Here is a 13,205-nt window from a genome sequence, read left to right as displayed (position 1 = left end):
TTCCATTCCCTTAGGTCGGATGGTCACGTAGACGACAAGAATAAATATTGCCTCCGCGACAAACGTTTCTGTAAACCGCTGTTAGTATTAGATTATATATATATAATATATATATATATATATATATATAGTATACTATATATAATTATATATTATGAATATATACCTATACATATATATATATATATATATACTTATATATATATAATATATATATATATATATATATATATATATATATATATATATACATGGATTTATATATCTAACCACAAGAACATGGAATGGAAAAAGGTTGTAAATCCTGACTGGCATCGGCTTTATTGCAAAGTATTTTCAAGGGATTGATGTAATATTCAAGTATTGATGTAAAGTGGTAGAAATTCAAATGTATGAGCTAGAAAGACAGTGCATATGATCGTACAGACAAGGCGGGTGCCCTTCTCCTCCCCCCCCCCCTCTTCATTTAACAGCAGTTTTCGTTTATAAAACTAGATTAATCCAGGGCCTGCCTAATTTGATTGAATGTTTTCACTAAGTGCACAGAAACCCCACAGTTCACCTGTGCATAAATGCTATGCGGTTCTTTTCTCCTTTCCCAGGAGTCTGACCAATATAAAAGTTAATCACATGACTTGCATGTCATATGATAGCCATATCCTTCAGCATTGTCAGGCGAGTTCTTTATAAGTAGATGTTCCATTATATTAATGTACTCGAATGTTACATTAACTCCAAAATTCTTTAATAGATGGGGAACATCTTTGAAATTATTATAATAAGAAATAATGGTAGTACAGGCAGACTTCCTTTTGTATGAGATTGTCAAATAGTCAAAAGATTTCAATTTCTTGTCCCTGTGCTTGTTGGGCTTCTCCCTAAATTTCATAATCCAACCATCCTATTTTAATTTCTTGCCTATATTCCTAATCACTTCTAATTCATCAGCCATATATCCAGGGCTAAACATACGTATTGCTCTTAAAACCATGGGTGTGAAAACTGATATCGTAAACCGATTGCTGTGACCAGAATATCAACGAACATATGCAGAAAAGCTGATGGGTTTTCTGTATATAGTACACTATATTTAAACCCATCCTTAATTTAATGTATTATGCAATTCAAAAAGAGTAGGCAACTATTCTTTTCCATTTCCAGTGATATATCTACATACATACCCGTGTGTGTGTGCGCGCGCGAGCGCGTAAAGTGTAAATTCGTGTAAATGACACGACAACGGACCGACCTAAGATTACTGCTAATACATTTTTTTTTTAACGTTGAATGGAATCATGGTTATTCAGCAACGGGACCAACGGCTTTACGTGACTTCCGAACCACGTCGAGAGTGAACTTCTTTCACAAGAAATTCATATCTCTCACGTCTCAATGGAATGCCCGAGAATCGAACTATCAGCCAGCGAGGCAGCAGGCCAAGACCATACCGATCACGCCACAGAGGCGCTGCTAATACAACACAGTACCCTCTAAATAGCATAAAAAAAAGTATCGAACTAGCGGTCGCCAACACGCTTATAGGCAGACCAAGCCCAGATGCCAGGCTACCTCAATGCTGACGTCAACAAGGCATTGAAATCCGAACTACAGCTGGATCTACTGTAAATGCGTCTCGGGAACCAGACAAATTTTGCATCGCTACAGTATCTAGAGGCGGCTGTGTGCCACGTTATGAATGCTGGCAATCTGATCATATTTAGCTATTGACGCCGAGTTGGCAAACAGAAAAACAGAAAACCTAAACAGTTCCAAAACAAAATGGCTCGATCTTGGCAGAACGGAAGGCGACTGCTTATATGCTATGTAACGTTCCAAGCCCATTGGCTGTGGCTTCTTCTTGTACATGGATGTTACTGGAATATAAAATTCAAGCCAAAGGCCAAGAGCAGGAACCTATGAGGTCTTTCTGCGCTGAAAGGAAAACTGAAAGTAAAAGGTTTAAAGGTTTGACAGAATGAAAACCTCGCATTTGCACCAAGTAGGGTGGAGTGTATGAAAGATGGAAGAAGCCGAACACGAACGGAGGGTAAAAGGAATGAGTGACTGGAACCAAAGGAACTCGGCAAAGAACCTTAAGTGATGCTTGCAGTGCTCCGGGTTAGATGCACTGACGGCACTACCCCGATGCGGGATACACCTGAATGAAGAACCACTTCTTACCCTTCATTTTTAGCATTTATTTTCAAGTTTCTTATCATTTGTTTCCTATCAATTACACCACACACAGACAGATATATATATATATATATATAATATATATATATATATATATATCATATATATATATATTCAACTGTAGCTATTACGTTTATTTAGTTATGCACCACTCGACTTGACAACTGGGGGCACCAGCAATAAGATGTATTAAATTTTACAGATATATTGCAAGATGAAAACTAACACCGTATATACAAAATCCTCAAATGAAACGACGGGAATGTTACAGAAAACAGATAAACTTGTTGATTACGTCATCCCAGCAGGACGCTTCTTTCATATTAAATTCATTCAAGTATGAGCGCTGCATGAGCCGTCTGCTCCTCCCGGACAACACGTACAGTCCCTGTAACCGTTTGCAACACCGCCGGCCGAGACCTTGGTAACAACAACGATAATAAACCAAATCGTTCTGAGGATCAAGATTACCACAGAGATATTGAGCAGCTTAAAGTAATAATATGAAACATTAAAACGAGGTAATCATATAACAAACTGAAACATAATAATCATATAACAAATTGAAATATAATCATATAACAAATAAAATACGTTTTAATACATCTTGCGTGGGCTTCCTAACTAAAAATACAAACATGCATTACTGCTCCAAAGAAAATGATATTAATTCATGAATAAAAACTAATAAAAACATGTGTTCTTTATCCTTCCATTCATTATTAACAGTTTTACTTGGGCCTGCACTGTGATAAAATATATTATAAAATTAACAATGTAACATCAATTTCATTTCATCTTTCCCATCATCATAATTATGATAACGTCCAACAGTTTCATCAATTCTGTTCGATATTTGCAAGGCTACGCTTTCGTTTGTGTGGATTGTTTGGGAAAAATTTACCGAAAGATGAGGCTTGAAATAAGCAACATGTGATCAATTTTGGTAAAGACGGAGTGAATTGTTTTGGGCCCAATGTCGCTTGTGGGGAGTAAGGGTCTCAGGATGTTGAAAAACTCGGTGGGTATTCCAGCACACATTTCACAACTCGTTTTATAACGTCTCCCGCCGAGATGATAATTTTGGTTTGGTGTTTCTCCTTTTGTTAACAAGAATTACCCACAACAGTTACAGGCGGAGTTTTAAGACAGGCAGCAAACACCTCTATTTTGGATGATAATGTAACTTGAAGGGGAAAAAAAACTACCTTAGGATGGCCTGCTCCAGCAGGGAATTGGTGTTGCAATGTTCTTATTACTACTTTTATTAGGGAAAAACTCTCTTTCACGAGAGTATATATAATGTTCTAAAGGGTCCACAATAATACAAAGTGTAAAAAGTCCGTGTATAATTTTGAAGACTACAGAAAGCTTTCGAACCCTTCCCTGGGTTCATCTTCAGTCCAAATGAACAATAAATTACGACACGTACAGAGGTAAATTTAAAAAAACAAGAGACGTTGAAGATCGTTGACAACGGTCGTTAGCTCGTTAACTACCCTCTTTCTTCACCTGGCCCATTAACGAGCTAACGTTAATATATATATATATATATATATATATATATAATATATGCTTAAAAATCACAGTAGACGCACGTGACTTCATATATAAGCGAATAAACCACGGAAAATTGATAGTCAGAAATCCAAGCGCTTTCGTCTTTACTAAGAAAAAGTATCTTTACAGTCCAAAACATGTAAAACCTGAATATATTAATTTTGTTGCTTATATTTATCTACAACTTTTTTCATTATGAAAGCATCAAGTTTAAATAAACTAAGACTTAAATTTAGAACATTTCAATGATATTCCTTTTAAATGTGTCATTACATGGGATTAAGGCTCTTACTTGACTCCAGTTGATAGGATGATCTAAATCTCTCATATGTACGAATAATGCATTCGATATTTGCCCAGTTCTCACAGAATATTGGTCCTGTTTGAGACGTTGTGAAAGAGATTTACCGGTCTGTCCATAATAGACTTTAACACACTTTTTGCAAGGAATTTCATAACCCTGGAAATAACGTCTATTGACAAGCGTCGTAACCTTGGAACGTCGTTGAGCCGAGACCGTCGTAAACCGGGGACTGCCTGTATATGTATGTATATATATATATATATATATATATATATAATATATATATATATATATAATATATAAGCAGAAGGGAGATGTCATGGATTGTGGTAACTAGTATGGGGGAATTAAACTAACAGAGCATGGATTAAAAGTTTGAGAGGATACTGGATGAGAGGTTAGGAGAGATTGTAAAGATTGGGAAACAGCAGTATGGATTCATGAGAGGAAGAGGGACGGTGGATACCATCTTAATAGTAAGACATCTATAGGACAAAATGCTTGAGGGAAACCTTGAGCTCTATTGTGCACTTATACACCTGGAGAAGTGATGTTTTGGTGTTTGAGGAAGAGGAAAGTCCCAGAAAAGTTGGTTAGGCTGGTCGAGATGATATATCAAAGAATGAGAAAAAAAAGTAATAAGAGCAAATTGGGGACACAGGAAACTTTGAAGTTAGTGTTGGATTACGCCAGGGGTCAGCATTAAGCCCAGTTTTGTTTGTGCTGGTCATGGATGTGTTAAGTGACAAGATCAGAAATGAAGAGCTGTGGGAGTTATTGTATGCTGATGAACTGGTGATTACTGCCAAAAAAGAAGAAAACCTACAGAAAAGGGTTGGAGAGTGGCAGAGTTCTTCAGAGAGGAGTGGCTTAAAGGTGAATGTGAACAAAACACAAGTTTTCGTGAGCAGTAGGGAAGACAGCGGCAGAATAGAAATGCAAGAAAGAGGCGGCTTGATTATAAAACAGGTGGAAAAGTTCAAATACTTAGGATCTATTTGAACCCCAGAAGGAGGATGTGAGGGTGAAGTTGACAGTACAATAAAAGCTGCATGAGGAAGTGGAGAGAGGTAGCTGAAGTCATATGTAATAAGAAAACGCCAATCAAGCTAAAGGTCAAGATCTATGGCACAGTGATAAGACAAGTGTTAATGTATGGATAAAAAACATGGGCTCTAAGAAGAAAAGAAGAAGTAAAGTTCAAGAGAACAGAGATGAAGATGCTGAGGTGGCTTAAGGAAATATCGCTGCTTGAGAGATTGAAAAAGGACAAACTAGGAAGAAGGGCAGGCTTAGTAAAGATTACATAGGTAATAAGAGAGTCATGATTGAGGTGGTATGGGCATGTGTTGTGGATGGATGACGAGGAGGGAATGAGGAGGGCTTGGAATGAACCTGTTAGAGGAAGAAGATTGAGAAAGAAAAAGAGAATTAGATAGCGAGAGAAAAGGTTCGGTGGAGGATGATGCCTTTGATAAAAGGCAGTGGATAAGACACATCAGGCAACTGAGCCATTAATGTAGGGATAATGATGAGAACAAAGAAGATTAAGGATATTAAAGTGATTTCAATATTGAAGGCGACCATTCAAAGTTTGGATATGTGAAAGTTTACACATGAAAACTGATTTCAAAATAGTAAGTGATGTTAAATTTAAAACTGATTTCAAAATAGTAAGTGATGTTAAATTTAAAATAGGCCGGGTGTCTTTCTGCTGGTTACCAATGAATTCTGACAAATTTGAAATCTACTTCTATCTTAAAGAGTTTGGTAATTCACTACACACTCCTGAATTTAACAAAAATGAAGAAGCAAGGCAAGGACCCAGTCTCATGGCCACAGTATTTTTATTGGAAGGTAAAATTTTACTTTAAACTAATATATTTTGTATTTGAATACTATATCCTTTTTCTATACATAACTGTGTGTTTTGAATGTTTCTGAATGAATTTCATTAGTAAATGACCTAACCAACCACACCTAATCTAACCTAGGGTATGAGGTCCTTACCTTAAGGGGGCTGGCCGGCTAATGCCATTTTTTAAGGACAGGACTTTGATATTCATACCACTTAATAAGGTGACTTGGGACATCTCCAAACCGCATATGATTTTCGCCTGACCTTCGGTTTTGTGACGCCAGGGCGATTGATCCCGAAAATAACCATTTTTCAAATTCTATCTATTCCCTTGATATTTAATATTAAGACCTGGGATTACTACCATATATAGACCTGATGTAGACCTCCAATCGAATGGGAGTTTTTTTCTAAAAGTCATTATTTTGTTAGATATGAATTTTTCAATATGGTAAAAAAATAAACCCTATAAATCAGGAGAAAAAAAATTATAAAAAAAGACGAAACAAAAATTGGAAAAAAGGGCTCTATTTGATTGTTCTATAATGTCTTCCTGAGTTATATACCAAATTCCAATGTTATAGCTTTAAAACTAAGTGAGAAGATAGATTTTGAAGGTCACTAAGTATAGTTTTCAAAGTTTTCCTTCGTATTTCTATAAAGACAATGTTAATAAATAATGATTATTATGAATGTATATTTCTTTTTTGTGTATTAATAAACCAAAACTATTTTATTTATTATAATTTAATCATAAATGATGATCCCTTTGCTCATATATCGTAGCCTGGGGCACTGCTTGAGGCGAGATGGGGCACTCCTTCCTACGCAATTCTCTCTCTCCCCTTCACTAACTCGGCTTATTACAGCGAATTTTCTTCTTCTGTATGTTAGCGAGATATTTTCCTTGTATTTTCCTCTTTGGCATGATGAAATTCTTGCCGAAACAAAGATAAACAAACGTAAATGCAAGAGAATGTCAGAGGTGAAACTCGAAGGTGTACTCTCTTTTTACAAAGACAATTTAATAAATCATGATTACTATGAATTTCATATTCCATTTTGGGTATTAAAAAACCAAAACTTTGTTATTTATCATAAATGAAGATCTCTTTGCTCAAAGATCGTAGCCTTGGGCACAGTGTGACGTGTGCTGTCAGACAAGACGGGGGCGTTACTAAGCAACCCTCCCCTCTCTCTTCACTAACTACGCGTATAGTATGATATTCTGTAATAATACTTGAGCGATTTTTCTTCATCTGTGTGTTAGCGAGATATTTTCCTTGTCTTTTCCTCATTGGCATGAAGAAATTCTTGCCGAAACATACATAAACATACGTAAAAGCAAGCGAATGTCAGAGGTGAAATCGAACTTGTAGACTACTTGAAGTTTGTGCTCGCAATAAAGGTTGGAATGGTAGCTGACTGAAGTGAAGTCTCCCTTCTCGACTCGGAGAATGTCTACAGATGCCATTTCTCCCAATTTCTTTGACAATAATGATCAAAATTTACGGTAATAGAAGAAAATTTGCATTTTCTTGTACGGATCAATGTTTTAGGCTTATTGAGTTATGTTAACTAATTACCCTGTAACTACGAAAGTAAGCGAAATTTTGACGAAATATTTCGTATACGTATTCTCAACTGCCATTTGAAACTCCATGAATTTTTTCATGACTTTGCATTTTTCGCCCTATACCACCATATATACGGGTTCCGGCTGGCCCCCTTAAGGCATAATCAGTTTGAAAATATTCCAACCTTATTCATTGTATTTCATTCATTTTGCGTTCCCTGCCCCTGCCAAAAATCCTGTTTTCATTCTGTGGTCCACTAAATTGTAGGATACAAGAGTGGGGTCCACTATCTCCAAAACTACTCATTTGCTAACAAAACAAATGTCAGAAACGTTCAAGGCACACATTAAAACAAAAATAAAATTACTATAGTTTCAAGTCCAAACCACAACAATGGTTACAAGTAAAAAAAAAATTACCTTTTTCGTGTGGGAGTAGGGCTAACAATGAGAACAAAGAACCAAGGTATTTTAAAAGGTAAATATCGGTAACACTAGTGTCACTTTTACCAAGAAACGCCTTAGCAATCAACATAAAACATTAACAAAAGACAGTAAATACCATAAACGCTAATAAATGGGATAACCATAAACAAAACTATAAGCAAAATGAAATTTTACCTGCCTTGAACACCACTGCACCCTAGAGGTCAGGTTAGCCTAGGGAAGGTGCGCTGAATGACTGTACACCGTATAGGTATACATTTCCCCCATTCATTTTTAGCCTCCCGGGTCAATGTGGGTGGGAGTCCACAGTGGTGAAGCTGAAAACCGTGGCAGGGTAGGATCCAGTTGCATGGATTAGCCTGAGTGAGATTCAGCCTAGCTTGGTAACAACGTTCAATGAATCCCTGTAATTAGCCTAACTCAGGTGGAGGTTTCATGGTTAGCTAAGTGAACCACGGCTGGCTACGTACCTACCTAAGTAAATTTCCAATGGCCTACCTAGAGAGTTACCAACTAAGCTAGCCACCTACCTAGTGGGTACCTACTAGTTCCTATACTCTGTTTTTTTCCATCTGTCCATCCGCTTGTGGTGTTTGCGCATGGTAACACTGCGCCCCGGGCTTTAAATAATATCCTATTTCGAATATTAACGTGTAATTCGCATACAGTGAATTCTTAAAACACTTTTCAGTTGAAAATGTACACCCAGATATCCTTTTATTTACCTAAAACTTACACATAGCGTAACTAGCTATTTAAAGCCCGGGACGCAGTGTTACAATGCAAAAACACCACAGGCGGATGGACAGATGGAAAAAAACAGAGTATTATACAGGGTTGCCGCGAAGTCCGCACATCACCAAGAAACTAGCTCCGCACCGGGAGGTGTAGTGTTAACTGCCAAGCAATGTTATTTTGCTACACTAACTAGACGATATAGTCACCCTGGTTATATTATATTAACCGTATCTTCGCCAGTATATGAGTTGGGTTTACTAATTAAACCTTTTAGAGTTAGCTTTTCCCCTTTCCAAAATTCAGTTGCTTCATATCTTTTGAAACATTACGTAACTTTAATTATAGTAAAATTTAGAATCGAACGAGATACGCGGACAGTGTTCAGTCTTGAAGCTGATTTATTATATTGATATATATATATATATATATATATATATATATATATATATATATATATATATATAATTACTTTTTATAGTTATGATTGTTATATATGATTTGATGCATAAATTAGCCTACAAAGGGAACACGGAAAGTAAATTTTTTCATAAAGTTTTCAGCAAAAAGCGGGAAGTTACAAAAAAAACTGCACTGAAATGTATTTCTTTACTAGAAACGGTTGTTGTTTATTCATTTCTTTGAGTTCCCCACAGAGTAAGTTGACAAGCTCCATAAATCCTTCGATATCCATAAGTAATTTATTCTTTCTTTTCACTTTTTAAGACACAATTGTCACTAGGTAATATGCTGTATGTTAAATCAAAACGTTTGCTGAAGTAATAATGATAATAAACAACCTAATATATAACATAGGTCTTGGCTTAAAATCAATGTTATAAGCATTGTAAACTGACAAAAACTATATGAAACATGTAGGTCTATATGCCACCTTTTATGACCCGGATATTTTGAAATGAGATATTTCCCCAAGAGAATGGACAGCATATCATGCATTATTTATGGTGTACATGTGGCAACCCTAAGCCAAACGAATGCCCTATTCAGGGCTACGAGTTTCAAAAAATTGGAAAAGAACACATCATAATTGGTCCTTTTTTATCAATAAGCTACATTAATATAAAGAAAATCCACGATTATAATACACCACTTCCTAGAATGCTGATATCGAAACTTATTCGGTTATAATCAGTTGAATCACTTCAACTAATGCAATTGCCCAATACATATTTGCAGTTGTTTTCTCAAAAAATAAATAAATAGGTAAATAAATAAAAACTCATTAAACATGACTAAGTTTCCAATAATGTAAGTCAGTCTTCACCCTAAGCTTAATTCACAAATTAACCAAATTAGCTATATATATCCCTAGTATAATTACAAAGGCAAATTGAAGATTGCTGGACCTAAAGAATGAATGCATTGTAAGACATCACGTTTGGGTTACGTCATCTGCTGTTGTCAAAATCGGTTCTTAACCCTCTTACGCCGATTGGACGTATTAAACGTCGAGTCAAAATGTCTCCCGTATGCCGATTGGGACGGTATCATACGTCGGCTCAAAAAAGTTTGTTTTTTAAAAATTCGCGGAAAAAATACTTATAGGCCTACCAGCCGAAAACTTTTGTATCACGCGCCTTGGGAGATGCTGGGAGTTCACGGATCAAGGCGTTTGTTTTGTTTACAATCGCTACGCAGGCGCGCAAGCGCGAATTTCTTTCTTATCGCACTAAAAGTATTCAGTGACACATCTCGGAAATTATTTCGTCACTTTGACATAATTATTGCACCATTTTAAATTATCCTTTACATGAAGTATTATATATGAAAATGTGCGCAATTTCATGACATACAACTAAAAAAATACTCATGATTGTAGCTTTTATCAATTTTGAAATATTTTCATATAAATAACGATAAGTGCAAAAAATTTCAACCTTCGGTCAACTTTGACTCTACAGAAATGGTCGGGAAACGCAATTGTAAGCTAAAAATTCTTATATAGTAATATTCAATCATTTGCCTTCATTTTGCAACAAATTGGACGTCTCTAGCACAATATTTCGATTTATGGTGAATTATGAAAAAAACTTTTTCCTTACGTTCGTGCGATAACTCTTCCGATAATTTTTTCGTGCGATTGTCCTAATGTTTGCACCCTTTTAAATTTGCCGTTACATAAAGTTTTATATATGGAGGAAATGTGGCCGCAATTTCATGCACAATACAACAAAAGACAACCCATGGTTGTAGCTTTTATCAGTTGTGAAATATTTTCATATAAATAACGTTAAGTGCAAAAATTTCAACCTTTCGGTCAGCTTTTGACTCTACCGAAATGGTCGAAAAACGCAATTGTAAGCTAAAACCTTATTATTTCTAGTAATATTCAATCATTTACCTTCATTTTGCAACGACTTGGAAGTCTCTAGCACAAATATTTTGGTTTATGGTGAATTTATGAAAAAAAAAAATTACGTTCGCGCGGTAACTCTTCCGAAAAAATCAGAATTTTTTTTGTGCGATTGTCGAAATGTTTGCACCATTTAAAATTAGCTGTTTCATAAAGTTTTTATATAATAAAATGTGCGCAATTTCATGTAGAATACAACTAAAAATGATTGAAGGTTGTAGCTTTTCTCTTTTTTCGAAATATTTGCATATAAATCACGATAAATAGAAAAAAAAACCACGTTCGGTCAAATTTGACTCTACCGAAATAGTTGAAAAACGCAATTGTAAGCTAAAACTCTTACGGCCTAGTAATATTCCGTCATGTTTCTTCATTTTGCAACAAATTTGAAGTCTCTAAACAATATTGTGATTTATGGTGAATTTTTGAAAAATATATTTACCTTCACTCCGCGCGCCGATTCGCGGCCGCAAGTCTCCGAAATACGTACATGGCATTATCCTAATATTTGCTCCTTTTCATATTAGCCTTTTTATAGAGTTTCACATATCAAAATGTGCGCTAATTCATGAAGAATACAATAAAAAATAATTGAAGGTTGTAGCTTTTCTTTTTCATCTTCGAAATATGTGCATATGAAAAAATATATATATTAAAATTTCGACATTCGGTTCAAAATTTAACTCGTCCGAAATGGTCGAAATCTGCAATTCTAATCTAAAACTCTTACAGTATCGTAATATTCAATCATTTGTCTTAATTTTGCATTTGTTGGAAGTCTCTAGAACATTATTTAGAATACGGAGAATTTTGAAAAATATTTTTTTGCGTCCGCGCGTTACGAATTCGTACATATTTTGTGATAATATTTTTCCGGTGTTACTTTATTGTTTTACAATGTATTATATATCAAAATGATCGCAATTTAGTGTACAATACAACGTCAAAAAAAAAGTAACTGGTTAGCTTTGACCGTTTTCTGCACAGCGTGATTTGAATACAATTATGTATGAATTTTTTTTTTTCGCTCCATATATCGCATTATTTACATATGATAATGATATTATTTTTCATTTCTGATGGTTGCATTCTAAACTTCAGGCAATGCCAAAAAAGGAGCCAAAAATGAACTCTTAATCTTCAAAAGTACGCGCGCTGTAATTTTTTGAAAAAATTATTTTTTCCACTTCGCGCTCACTCCAAACCAGGCCCGGCATACGGGAGACGTTTTGATTTTTTAGGGCTCCGGCTTAAGAGGGTTAATTGACAATCGTATATAGTAATCGTATCAGATATTGGCGCGTGAACACTCGAGACAGTGAAAATGGTTCATTTTTCAAAAATATTAGTATTTTCAAAAATATTGGTATGTAATTTCAATCATTTTTTATTAGCTAATGGAAAAAAAGTTTTAAAAACATAAATATGAATGCGGACCCACAGCGCCGCATACGTGAGGAGTGCAGACCTCAGCTCTGCATTCAATGACTCCCCCTCAAATCTTCTCCACACTTTTGGTCGTTTCTCCGCACTTTGGCAACACTGGTACTATAGGTCCTAGCGACGTACCTAACTAGGCTAGCTATACCATGATACCTAGGTAGCTACCTAGACAACCTAGCTATTCTTCATACCTAAGCTACCTACCTAGCCTATTCTTTCACTGTCCCATAGGCTAGACGCTACCTAGCCTATTATTCTACTGTCTAGGTATTTCCCGTAAAAATTCTAGGTACAATAGCCTAGCTAGTATGTAACAATCATTTTCAAAACAATTAGGCTTAGGTAGCCTAGCTAGCTCTATATACCTAGGCTAGCTAGTAGGCTAGGTACCTAGGTATAACAGGTAGGCTATAACCTAGGTAGTAGGTAGCTAGACGAGCATTTACCTTGTAGGAAGGTTTCGGCTGCAACAAAGTCCGTGACGGATGACAATGGCGTGCACGGGTTCAGCTCCCACTTTTAACCATCAGGGGCGTCTTAAAAAGAAGTATCACTGTGGGTTGACAACGTCAAGGGACAACCCATAGGTAAGTAGTAATACTGTCATTGACAGTAGTAGGGACGTTGCTTTGGAACTAGTAGTAGTAGTAGTAAGGGGGTGATCTTTGAAAAACAACCTTCACTTACCAAAGCAATTGAGAAATGAGTACGG

General features: G+C 35.9%; 1 protein-coding gene across 2 annotated transcripts in view; it reads right to left on the bottom strand.

Moving 5' to 3' along the window:
* Nucleotides 1-13,205, bottom strand: part of LOC135219616 (progranulin-like) — a 298,310-nt gene extending 285,105 nt beyond the window's left edge. The window contains exon 1 of one of the 2 annotated variants that reach the window (XM_064256525.1): nucleotides 13,181-13,205. The gene's annotated coding sequence lies outside the window, so the exon portion shown is untranslated. The other variant, XM_064256524.1, reaches the window with a different exon arrangement.

The sequence above is a fragment of the Macrobrachium nipponense genome, chromosome 1 (assembly GCF_015104395.2).
Source record: "Macrobrachium nipponense isolate FS-2020 chromosome 1, ASM1510439v2, whole genome shotgun sequence".
NCBI lineage: Eukaryota > Metazoa > Arthropoda > Malacostraca > Decapoda > Palaemonidae > Macrobrachium > Macrobrachium nipponense.
This window is presented reverse-complemented; position numbering and strand designations above follow the sequence as displayed.